This window comes from Apteryx rowi, unplaced genomic scaffold (genome assembly GCF_003343035.1).
Source record: "Apteryx rowi isolate R43461 unplaced genomic scaffold, aptRow1 scaffold_30, whole genome shotgun sequence".
Classification (NCBI taxonomy): Eukaryota; Metazoa; Chordata; class Aves; order Apterygiformes; family Apterygidae; genus Apteryx; species Apteryx rowi.
This window is the reverse complement of record NW_020449419.1, coordinates 4,120,800-4,133,999: the sequence shown is the minus strand read 5'-3', so window position 1 is coordinate 4,133,999 and position 13,200 is coordinate 4,120,800. Positions and strand designations below refer to the sequence as shown.

Sequence of the window (13,200 nt, the reverse complement as noted above, 5' to 3'; positions counted from 1 at the left end):
CGATGTCATTTTCTCATTTTGCCAAATAAATAAGTTATACTCTACTAGAGCCAAAGGAGATTAAAATTCTAAGCCCAAATTGTAACTCAGCTGTCCAGCCTTTGTACCTATGCCTATCCATTTAACTTGGATAACCCACTGCTTAAGAAATATAAGTACTTACATTCTAAATCCAGGCAAATTTTGAATCTGAGGCTCTGATCCTGAAAGCTATTCTATGCAGACACTATTTTCCAAATACCCCTGATACGACACAGTTTAGTGGGCATCTCTGTTAAAAAATTTTCATTGGACATGTAAAAATGGAGAAAGAGACTCTCCATCAGTAATATCCTGCCCTGCAGAGCAGTGCAAAAACCTCTTGTATTGTATTGCTGTATAGAATGCTGCTGTTATGCAAAGTTCACCTTCTTTTTCCTCCAATCACAGCTCAACTTCTTACTTGAGAGTAAACATCATAAAATGGAAGACTATACAGAAAGGTCTTGGCTTAACAAAATTATCTTTCAAAAAAGAAAAACCTCACTCTTGAAGATAACATTAGCATTTTGGAAAGGAGTGGAGAGTCCTTGATACCTCAAAAGAATTGGTAATGACCTCCCATCTGCTAACCTTTTATGGATCAAAACACAGTTCAGTGGGGACTGAAGCTCTTCCTATGTAAGAGTTATCTAGGGTTTTCCACATTACATTAATATTTCCAGTCTAGTTCCAGGCTCCATGTCAGAAATTTACCACCATGCTTTGTACTTACAACAGTATACACGATAATTCAAGACTAGTTTAATCCCATTATCCTTAGAAGATACTAACTTCTAAGTTCAAGAATTAAATGTTAAGAGCAGCACTAGAGGTGGAAAGCTTGTTATTGATCTTTAGGATTAGTAGTGCTTTACAAGCAGAGATGTGATAAAAGGTTTCATCTTGACTGTAGCAATGAGCCAGCCTCATGCCTGGGAAGTCAATTCACTGTCCACTGAGGTCACATGCTGTACATGGGAAGACTGGGGAATAGCTGAATTGCAACACATTTATATTCCCAACAGGTCAATTTAGAACTAGCAGTGCATGCAGTTAAAGATCTGATACAGAACATCATTTGGGTCCATCTCATCTCCCAAGTTTATATTTTTACAATCTGGTACGGGAAAACAAAATGGAAAAGGAATGCAGGCACAGCCCAAGAAATTATGCTGTTTTAAAGAAGTTGATCTGACATGTATACTTATAGCACACTCACAAGCACAACAGTATCTACGCTGGCATGTTCCCAAAGAACTCATGCCAATTCCAATATCTATTTCCTTTGTTTATCAAGTAATTTCTCCTTACTCACTGTTTTAGAAAGTAAGTTTTGTAACCAAATATAGTCACAGATCAAGTTATATTACATTCTCTTCATGTCATCTAAATTGATAAAGACTTGCTGAAAAAGACTCATTTTTTCAGACATCATGTTAAGCACATGGTGTGGAAACAACTGTGAAATAAATAATAACTGCTGGAAAAAAACACATATGTAATTGGTATTTATTTTACAATCACTCTTTTTATCCAAACTGATGCATAAATAGCTTATGGAGGCAGTTAAGGACAGTATTTGTTATTCCCTCAAGGAGAACATCTGATACCACCATTAGGCTAACTTCCATGGATTCTTTTCAACCGACAGAACCTGGAAAATCCTGCATAACCTAAATTTTTCATTAATATTCTATGTAAAATGGGTGAACTGTAGTTCCATTGAAGTTCACTCTTTCTGTTCCTAATAGAGAAAAGAGTTGAGTAAATTTAATACGCTCTGATATACAGGACAAAACATTCAAGGTAAGATATATTTTACTCATCACATCGAAAAGAACCTGAGACTTTTCTCATTTCTTGAGAAAACCTGAATTTGATGGGAAAGAAAAATCGTATTAGTTGATTAGAAAAACAAATTTCAAGCAAGTTTCTCTTTTTTCATTGTAAGCATTGAGCATGCTCTGTAAGCACCGACCTATACGCACTATGTATTTGAGGACCATGCAAGTTCCCCAAAATAGCTCAGTTCCAAATGATATTTGATGTGTTTGTCCTCTCTGTACCTTTAAGAAGTGGAGAAGAAATCACCATTCCTGTTTTTCTTACTGGAACTGAAGCTAGGAAAGCCTAAGTAATTTGCTTCAGCTCATACAGTAAGCTAAAACAGGCAGAGAACTCAAGTTTCATGTTCATACTTTAAGCATTGCACTGTCCTTCTTCAATAAATATTCCTTTGCCTTTTAGATAGCAGTCACAAAACTATCCTTTTCAACTTAACTGTTCAGTATATCTATTGACATTTCAACTGTCATCATCAGTTATACTATTTCTGTATTTGAAATTTTCTCTCTACATGCAGTATAGAACACRCTCTCTTCCTCGGTCATTCCTCAGTTCACTGCTTATTCAAGTTCTCAGGTGCCAACTCACACCAGTATATAACCAAATGACTGAAAGCTGATATTAACACAGGGTCCCCAGTGTCAGACTTTTTTGTTCAGTTCTTGAACATTATCACTCTTTGAAACTGTTACTTTTTCTTACCTTATGTATTGTGCAAAACCAACCCACACAACTAATCCTTAATTTTCAAAAAGTTAAGATTACGTAAAAAGGTAAGCCCTGAGGCAGTGCACTATGTTCTGATGATGAGACTTTAAGACTCATACTCCCTGGGAGAAAAAAAAAAGTGATGAGAGCACAATGCTTTGCCAAATAAGATAACATTTTTCTTTTAGTTAACAGGCCCATTAATTTCCTTGACTTAACCTTAATTGAATTAACCATGTAATAAGCAAGAATAAATTAAATCTAAAGCTAAATAACACTCATGGATTTGCACAACAAGTCTGGATTCACTGGTAGGTGAGGCATAAAAAGCATAGAGGGAACAGAAACAGTGAAGGAGACTGACTTCTTCCTTCCCCTCTATTACCTTCAGGATGTGCTTAACACATGATCAGGAAGAAGCTTTATTTCTGGTCATCAAGCCCCATGTTACATTTATTTTACAACTGCCATAATACTAATATACCCTATAAACTTGGGATGAATGTAAAGCACATACTCTATTCAAGCAAGTTGATTTCTTTAACAGTAACTGTTAACAATCTAAAAGAATACATTATTTAGACTGTCAGTTAATTTTTCCTTACTGAATTAAAGACAAACACCAGTCTACCTGAAAAACTGATAAGGCAAAGCAAAAGAAGTCAAGATAAGCGCTTTTACTAAACCCATTACTGTTTTAACTAACTCAGGGAGTCAGATGACAGCAATATAATACTGCTTTTGAAAGATAAAATCAGTTACTAACAATGATGCATAGAGGCTCTACCTTACAAGTATTTCAAAATAAGCTTAACTTCAACCTACTGACTTTCAAAAAAAACTGGCAGAGGAGATAATTTCTAACTTACCTATTGTAATTTATCTTGCCAACACTGGCAAGATTAGACTATAAAGAATAATCAAGAAATAAATACAGCATAAAATCTTCAATTTGTATATAATAAATATATACCTAAATATTCAGATTCTATGGCAGCGATAGCAAACCCTTCTCATGTTGACTGCCAGTATCCCCTGGGTGCACCTCATACCTCTGCACACCACTAGACCCATCCCACCCTTGCTCCTTAAGGTGCCCACTGCTCCCAAGCTGGCACCAAGTAACTGCAGCAGCAATGATTCCAGCAGATATTCTAGGATGAAGAGGACAGAAAAGCTACGGATTTTGTTTGTGCATGTTTTGCCACAGGTCCATAAGCTAATGTCATAAATGTATAGCATACCATGCCAGACATAAAACGTCATTGCCTTATGGGCATCTAAACACAATACATAACATGCAATTTTAATGAAGTCTAGTGTTTCCACAGAACAAGGATGTGGTTCATAAATCAAGTCATTTCATTACAAGACAGACTAAAAAGACTGGAAAACATCTAACTTAATTTTAAAAATACAGTTATTTTCAAAAATTGTTCTCAAATGTTCTTGCAGTGGGATATTTTTAGTTAAAATAACAGAAGTATTTCTCATTCTGACCCAGTTTCTCACTCGGAGAGCCCTCTGGGATGAGCTACATAACACACTGACTTTTAGCCCTGGATCTGTAGATCTAGGTGGCCCCATGAACAATTCTTGAGGTCTTTGAAAGATGACTAAGAAAAGATATTTTGCATAGACTTTTAGCCTCCAGAACAATCTGAAAATTTTTAGGAAATCCATAATGTGTGGAAAAACATCAGCCAATTTACTCCTGGACTTCTCTGATGAAGAACACCAATTTCAGTTGTACCAGCAAACTTGAGAGGTAAGTCTTATTCTTTTGGATCTGGGCTTCAGCCACCATCTTCCACAAAGGACTCTAACTATAATCATTTTTGTAATATTAAAATGTTTGAATGCTTAATTCGGAATTCCATAAGCAATGTCTTCAAAAGTAAAAGAGGAAAAAAAAAGTTCATCTTGTTAACAGAAATACAAACAAAAGCACTACAGGAGACTGGTATCCTCTAGTTTATAAGAGCATTAATGTTTATTATTTAAACAAAATGCACTTTGTTTATGTAAATAACATTTTCTGATTGTCAATTCAGTACTAAGGCAAGAGAAAACTGGTTTGCAGTCTCTGATACTGGGCTTTCAGGCTGTTAGGATCTCAGGTATAATTCAATCAGTCAGACAGCAAAGGCCACCAGGAGTTGCAAAAAAACCCCAACCAAACAAAAAAAATTCAATTTTAAACATTATTTTCAAACACATTTCAGTTTGCCCTTGGTGAACCATATTTTCTACTACCTGTTGTTTGCTGTGTTGACTAAAATAGACAGCAGTTCTCTAACAAACAGTGTAATTTCCACAAAATAAAGCAAACTGATTGAAATTCCTTCTCTCCTAACTCTGTTTAAGGAAATAAAGCTTGCAAGATCACAGTGCATCTGTGAAGGTGTGTATCTCTGTCTACCTGCCAGCTTTCCCATTACAAATCCTTTAATCAGCAAATTTCAAGCACATTTAACAGTGAAGTGGAAGTCTCAAATATATTGTTTTTTGGTAACTGCATCATCCCCCTCTTGTCTTTCAAACTGAAAGTGAGGAAAAAGTAAACAAAATCTAAAGATAAATCTGTTATTCTATGAAGATCAAGAACAGTTGCCTTCACAGATTCTCGGATACAGGAACTGAGAAAGGAAAAGTCCTTACATTGACCAGCAAAAAACTCCATGGCTTGATAAAGGGCCATGTTGACTGAAATGGTCAATGAAACCAACAGATTAACTTGTTACTGACTTCAGTGGGCTTCAGATCAGAACTGAAGCCCCAAAGTTCCCTCTTGTTCTACTCATCCGAAAACCAGAAATGGAATTACAGAAAATAAATGTTGCAAAGAAAAGCATATTTTATATTTCTCAAATATATTATCTTACAATGCCTGTTAGTAATATATTGACAGCAACACAGTACCAAAATATGTCACAGAAAATTTTAGCATATGTGTAGACTGTCTAAACAAGAGATGAGGACATTATCTCCTGTGTACATGAAGAGCTTTTTATATCTGTTCTATCACAGAGCTGAAGTAAGCAGTTGGCAAACTCAGTCATCCTGCACAGCAACAATATAAACAGATGGAGACAGAAGGCCTTTCAAAGCTGACAAACATAAGCACCACCACTTTTCACAGCAATCAAAATTATATTTACTCATGAGGTAGTTATCGGAATCTATTCAGTATTTTCTGACTTCTGCAGCAGAATCATTAACATTTAAAAGGCTCAGGAAAATATCTGACAGTCAAATGCTGGTGGATTTGTTCACATACTGAAAAGTTTTTCAAGTACCTTTTAGTGAGAATATTAATAACTCCTGTTAAACTGACGCTCTAGAAAAATGGCCTAATAATCCTACTGCCAGAATTGTAAAATAAGAATGGTACCTCCTCTCAGAAGTTCTGAACAAATAAAAAAAGAAAATCTTATGGTTAAACAATAAATTTCAACCTGATTTTGCCTAACTGCAGGGGGKTTTTTTTGTAGCAGTACTTTAAGTTTAGAAAACAAGACTCTCACTTTAGACTAGCATCTTCTAAAGAGTGTTCCTACTAGGCTGAACCTACTAGGTTCCTACTTTACTTGCACAATTATGAGTTGTCCTATCTACGTTTACAGTGCTATGCAGGCAAAAAAGTTACTATTTATACAGGAGCAAAATCTTAGCAGTTTATATTTGTGTTAAACTCAAATCATGAAAACACTTAGTTAAAAAATAAATAATGCAAAATAATACATAAAAATAATGTAAAACTCAGACCAAAAGTGCCTAAGCACCTCAGTAAAAACACAATGAAATACTGGAAGCTTTAAAATCTTTATCTCAACAAGCAATCATTCAAATACCTCCTCTCCAACTCTGCAGAATTACAGAAAACACATCTCAATCTTACAGCATGTACAAATCCATAACTTCTGCAGCCTGCCTGGACAATCACCAAATTCAGGTTCTCCTGTATTGAGGCAAAGGGAGTCTATAAGGAAAACCTGACAGTCTGTTCTCCAGCTCTGATATGGCTGCTRAAGCCACAGTTGAAGAGATTTAGAAGGGGAAGAAAAATTAGACAATTAAGGGATTCATAGGTCTGTACCAGAATTTTAAATTCTGTTGGCTACCTCTTAGTCTCCAAGTAGATATGTCTAAGTATCAATTGCCATATGCTGCCAATGAAATGCCTTTTCACTAGCTTTAGTCTCTAGCTGGTAGTAAAGAGATGACTGAAAGTGTTCATTTTGTAATAGTGCCTCCCCCAATTCATGAGCTACATGCAATGGCATCTTATAAAGCTACCTCTCTAGCAAACCTGTATAGCCAGACAACTGTGCCACACTTCCTTTCTATCCCCGTTATGCCCTATACTGGTTTGGCATAAAAAGGAAAGAATATAACAAAGAAATGTGGCACTTAGGTTCAGATCTAAATGACAGAGTATCATAACTTACTCACAAATTTGGAATGAAAATGGTGAGATCGCTTTCATCGTTCCTTACATTTCCTCGAAACTGTGATAAATCTATCTTACAAAAATATGTATATCTAAAAGAAAATATGCTTTATCAATATTTTCCCCTGCCATCCTGAAGAATGCATATTGGTACAACACACTTGTAGACAGACAAACATCCATCTCTTCTCCACTTTCACACCCCTTGCCAAAAAATAATTATGTATGAAATTTTACTTTAAAGCATTGTGAAGGTGGAAAACACAGTTCATAAAACCTCAGAATACCTTAAGCTAAAGATCTGTAAAAGAATTATTGGATTGCTGCTTGACAGTATTTTATCATATTTTGCCATGATACGCAGGCAGTTCCAGTGTACAAGGGTTACTGTGAGGCCCTCCTGACTTGATGCCTACATGCACACCCCCTCTACGTAAGAGGGCATGCATTCTGAAGGCAAATAGGTGTGGTAGATGAGAAAAAAGAAAAGCACTTTAGGGGGAACCTCTATCAAAGAATTAACAGACACATACATAGGATTTCAAGCCCATGGAATATCCATGTGGCTGCAGTTAGTATTCCTGGCCAATTCATACCCTCCCATCCTCCCAGTAATTATCATTCAACTATTCACAGATAAGGCAGCTCAGAGGCTGAAGTTTTTTCATAGCCACAGATGGGAATAAAATAATAGCCCCAACTCTCAGCTATTTAGCTACACTGCCTTACAGAATAAATGTGTCAAGTTCTGCACAYAGCTAGTCTAACTACTATGTGACACCCTGCTTCCAGTTGGGAAACAAACTGGGACATCCTTATTCCTCACATTCCAATACTATCTCATATTTAGCTGTTCAATCTATTAAGAGAATATATGCAATAATGCCTCTGTGAGCTCTCTCTGCTCAAGGATAAGAAACTGTTTCCATTGATTATTTCTACAGCTCAAGAAGAGATTAGTGGTGTACCTCCAAAGGACCTAGGTTCAATGTCTTTCATCAGTACACAATTGACAGGAAAGTTTTAATAAGTTTTAATGAACAGCTGATCACAGGCTAAATCAAGACTCAAAATTGTGTGAAATGAAAATTAATGAATATATGAAAGTTTTATCAAATATAAAAAAATTTCAAGGAATATCATATATGCACTTATAGACAGGTTAGAAGTGTCCTCATGCTTAAATACATTTTAGTGCATATACTACAGCAGTATCAGAAAGAATGGAACAAGGCAACTTGTATTTCAAATGTTCGCTTATCTGGAATCACTATTATATGGAACATTAATATTCAGATATCAATTTAGCTTTCAATTACAATACAATTGATATTGAATGAACTAGAAAAATAAAAAAATGCAGAAGATCAAGACTGGAGGAAAGAAACTACAGGGACACCCCCCCCCCCCATTATCAGAATATGAAACAAGAACACTCAGCAGAGTGATCTTCTTGCACACTGAGAGCATTAAAGACAAGAGAATGAATTCTTGGAGCTCACAGGGCTTAACAGTTTATATGGGAACCAGCTGTGCCACTGTGACAAACACAGAAAACAACTTTTTTCCTCCTACTTAACAGAGAAACTCCATGTTTACTCTAGACAGATCAGTTAAATCTGTGCCTGTTCTATCCTATTGTATAATATAAGTACTTCTAGGTAGTAAATATTAAACAAAAACATCAGCTAGAAGTTTGTGGTGGACTTACTTGACTAAATGCTCAATATATTTAGTACAAACAGATACTGCACAATTATTTTCTGTGTCTATTCTGAGTGTCTAAGATGGTACTTGATTCAGATGCACAAAGGCGCAATCTGCATTTTAATCTTGCAGCTTTTGTGGTATCTTAAAAATAAAGCTGCAGTTCTGCTTCCAAAGGATCCCGAAGTGTTTTATAAATTATACACAAAATTGTCTCCAATATATTATACTGTCTACAATACAGCTGTCCATAGCATAATTTGCATTCATTTCACACACTGCTGCTTTGTACTGAACTTGCTACTCCTGTAGCAACAAATACAGAGGCCTGTGTATGATACACATATCATAAGGTCTACATGAACATGTATAAAGCAATGCTGCATAACACTCAAGTCCAAAGAGAAAGTAAATACTTTTTGCAAATTCTGGTGAAATTTAGGAAGGGAAAATGTAATTACTCATATAGGAAATTCAATGGGGAACAAGAAATTAGCTTCAACTTGTTCAACAGATTCTGGATTATCCCACAGGGCTAGAATCTCAGTTTTACATCTCTCCATGCTATTTCTGGACTCACTAGAAAAATAATGTTTTCATATGTAAATACAGTCAATATTTGGATTTTATCTGATGACTGGTATTTTTAAGCAAAGGCTAAGAACTGCCAAATGCTTTAAGCAATATGGCTGATAGTTTTAAATGAAGCCTGGTGACAACTGTAATTCCATTTGCAGAATATTTCAAAATGCATTTCTGTTCCCAGAAGAAAGTGTTGACATTTACCACAAAGAAATTACAGTTCCCTGCACACTGTACTGATCAGCTTTCCTCCTGAACAATTCGCCTAATGGATGTGCAGACTCTGAAAACTTTGAATTGGAGGCAATCCAGGGGTCACCCTGTATTCAAAGGGGCTTGGCTAGACAAGGAGCAGAGTTCTTTTAAGCCTTGCTTGGATCCCTGTTTTACAGCTTCTTGCCTCTCTCTCAGCTACTCTGGTGAGCTAGTAAGGAGAYTGGGATGCAAACGGGAAATAGCTAGCCTAGCTTCTGAGAAAATTCAGGATGAATACACCCTAGGAACATTTCAGCCAAACTGGCAAACTTTGACAGAGAACACTATGCTGAACCTAATTGACCTTAACTTTAATATATAAAATATTTTTCTCTAATTTATGACACTGCTATTAATAACCACATTAGGCACAGAAAGGAAAGATTACTGTGGTCACTTACGTGTATTCAAAACAGCTAATACCTTGCTTTAGTATCAGAATATTATTTGCCCAGAGAGGTTGTGGAGTCTCCATCCTTGGAGTTATTCAAAAGCCATCTGGATATGGTCCTGGACAATGTGCTTTAGGTGACCCTGCTTGAGCAGGAGGGTTGGACTAGATAATCTCCAGAGGTCCCTTCCAACCTCAATTGTTCTGTGATTGTCTTAGATCAGATTTTTTTCAATAAAATTTGAGATAAAATTTGACATATACTAAATTTGACCCCACTTTTTATGAAATTGACAATATACATCTTAAGCTACTGATTTCTTCAGGTAGGCCCAATACAAAACAGTATGCATAATTGTTTATATATCTTATAAAAAATAATCAGCAGAAGTTATATATAAAGATGTTTTAAGAGAAGCTTAAAGAGGAAATTAAATGAGCTTGCTAATCCCCCTCCATATAGTTCATGGATTTTTAATAAACACCTATACCATTCTATCACATATACAGAGTTAAGTATGACCTTGTCACAAAACCAATGCATCATACAGATAGTTCCTACCACACGTGTACTAATTTACTCTATACAACTAAGTCCTATCTGTCTTCATCAGATGGATGAAGAGATGATGGTTTAAAAGACCAACTTTTAACATGAAACTAACTGAAAGTTAGGGAAACTTGATTATGAAGACAAAATAAAAGTTACCTTTGAAACCATCCAAGAGAATTTTTACTGATGCTACTTGAAGGTGAATCATCTGATGGCACCCCACATACTATACAAGAACAAAGAAGATACAGTTAATCTTCATTATTGCAATTACTGCTTTCATATTTGCTAGAATTCATTCAGAAACATGCATTTTTTTAAATTCCTCAGTCTAAGAAACAGATTTTGCTTTCACTACTTACCACATGAAAAGACTGGAATGGGCTAAGAAGAGGTGGTATTAAGATTTCTGAAAGTTAATTCTGACTCTTGTTCTTATTCTTTTTGCATAACCGCAGGCAACTTGGTTACTCTTGCCTCCACAGGAGATTTGAATCAAACAAAAATGTGGTACGGAACTGAAGTTAGTAAAGTGCCTGTAAATTGTACACATTATTCTATTCATGCAAACATGTAAATACAGAAAAAATCCTAGATATATCTTCATTTGCAATATTTAAAGAGTAAGAAATTTAACATGCTTATTTATTTGTTCTTATTGTTCAGCATACAGCTTGTTGAGTATTTTGCTGGAACCTGGTCTTATTTAGAAAACAGGACTCTGGTGATACTGTTACTCCAAAAAAAAAAATTGTATGACTGAAGCTATGGACAGTTCCACATTTGTTCTCACACTGTAGTCTCCCATTCTGAGACTCAAATACACTCACAGGTTTGTATTGTAAATGTAACCTGATCACTACAAGCAGCTGATAACTAAGTAAAGTTCACATAAATTAGAGATGCCACAGCTGAATACAGGATAGGAGCTGAGGATGTTAACCTTCTCATTTTGATCTAAGCCTATATGCACTTGAGCAGACTGGTTAACTGTCATTTTTCATTCAACCTTTTTTGTCTGTGAAACCGTATTCTAAATAACCTAGAGCAGCAGGTGAAAATGCTAATTGGAAAGGACTAATTACATTATCTTTTACCACCTCCTTTCTTATACTTTTAGGAAGTTAAGAACTTTCAAAAAAGTTGTGCTTTAGCTCCTGAGAACATACAAGTGACAGAAACCAAATCATAGCTCACAAAACTGACCCAACCACTGGGAAAAATTCAACTCTGTACATTGAAAATTAACACTTTAGTAAAAGTTATTTTAGAGCCATAGCAGAAATGTAAGACAGTAAGTTTATTTGTCTCCGAAGCCATCTTGGGAATGTCTGAATAACAACTTGGCCTAAGAACAAGCTCCTCTCCTGCTTCCCCTCCCTCCCGGTCTCTTACTATCAAGCACCCTTGTTCTCCAGACCACAGTTATAATCCATTCTCATTACAGATAAGAGTCAACCTCCTCATTAGTGGTCATTGAGACAGATTATAAGGGAATTTAAGAATATAGAAAAAACAAAAAAACAAGATCAAATTTAAAAGTCAACTGCCTAAAAATACTTTATATTRAAAGAGTCTATGTTTAAGCTTTTTGTTGACAAGCAAGTGCAAAAGGTATACTTCTTTCCTATAAATCCTGCAGCACAGCCCTTGGATGTCCATAGTGGTTGGAAAGATTCCCACAGAGATAAAGCAAGTTCCTGGCAAGATCCCTAACCCAAGAGCTCTGGTTACTCATATGACTAATCAAAAAACACATGCATTTCTCAGTGAGCAGCCCATCCCTAAGGAAAATAAACTTGATGAAAAAAATGCTACAACATGCTATTTTCTATAGCCAGAAAGTAGATCTTCCTCCTCAAAGCTTGCACAGTTTAAAGAAATATTTTTTTATTAATAGCTAATATTAAGAACAATATTAAGAGTTAATACTGCTAAAGCACCCGAGCTGTATTTAAATTGACTCCTTGTAATGGACCAAGGCCGAGTAAAAGGTGATACACTACCAACCTAACACCTGAGTCAGCAAAAAAGCAGCTGAGTCAGCAGGTGACAAAGGTGCTTGAAAGCCTCGGTCCCCTTGCCAGGCTAGCCAGTTAAACCCCACTCGGATAAGCCGGGTTTTCCTAACAGACTCCCCTTAAAAGGGGATTTTCATACAAACTATCCCTTTTATTTCCTTGGAGAATTCCGTGCATTCTTCTGCACGGAAGCAGCATTACTTGCACCTGTACTCACGCTGCAAGACGCTAAGCTTTTCCGCAGCAAAGGGGCAGCGTGCTACAGCCAGGCCGGGCTTCACAGCCTGCTGCGAGCACGCCTGCTGGGGCAGAAGGCAGGAGACGCACTTGAGGCAGGCTGGAAGCGCTCGCTTGTGCTTTAGCGGAGGCTCCTTCCCCCTAGCCCCAGCAAAGGCGCTCTGAGCGGAGGACAAGGCGAAAGGACGCCGGAGAGCCCCTGGGCCTCACAGGCCCGCGCCGCGCGGCAGCGACCGTTAGCGACCGTTAACGGCGGAGCGCGCGCGCAGGGCCGCCCCGCGGCTGGCGGAAGGGGAAGCGAGGCCGGGRAGCGGCGCCGCAGCAGGGCCCCTCCCGCCGCTACAACCGACCTACCGGGGGCCGCGGGAAGCGGCCGTTAGCGCCCGCGCGAGGCCGCAGCCGCGCGAGGGTGGGGCGAGCGCGCCTT

The 13,200-nt window shown here is 37.2% G+C and overlaps 1 protein-coding gene across 11 annotated transcripts in view; it reads right to left on the bottom strand.

Moving 5' to 3' along the window:
• Positions 1 to 13,200, bottom strand: part of SHLD2 (shieldin complex subunit 2) — a 49,914-nt gene extending 36,714 nt beyond the window's left edge. For 3 of the 11 annotated variants that reach the window (XM_026069921.1, XM_026069915.1, XM_026069925.1), the window contains exons 1-3: positions 12,754 to 13,110; positions 10,878 to 11,051; positions 10,672 to 10,741 (exon numbers count right to left, since the gene is read on the bottom strand). The gene's annotated coding sequence lies outside the window, so the exon portion shown is untranslated. The other 8 variants (XM_026069922.1, XM_026069917.1, XM_026069918.1 and 5 more) reach the window with 8 other exon arrangements.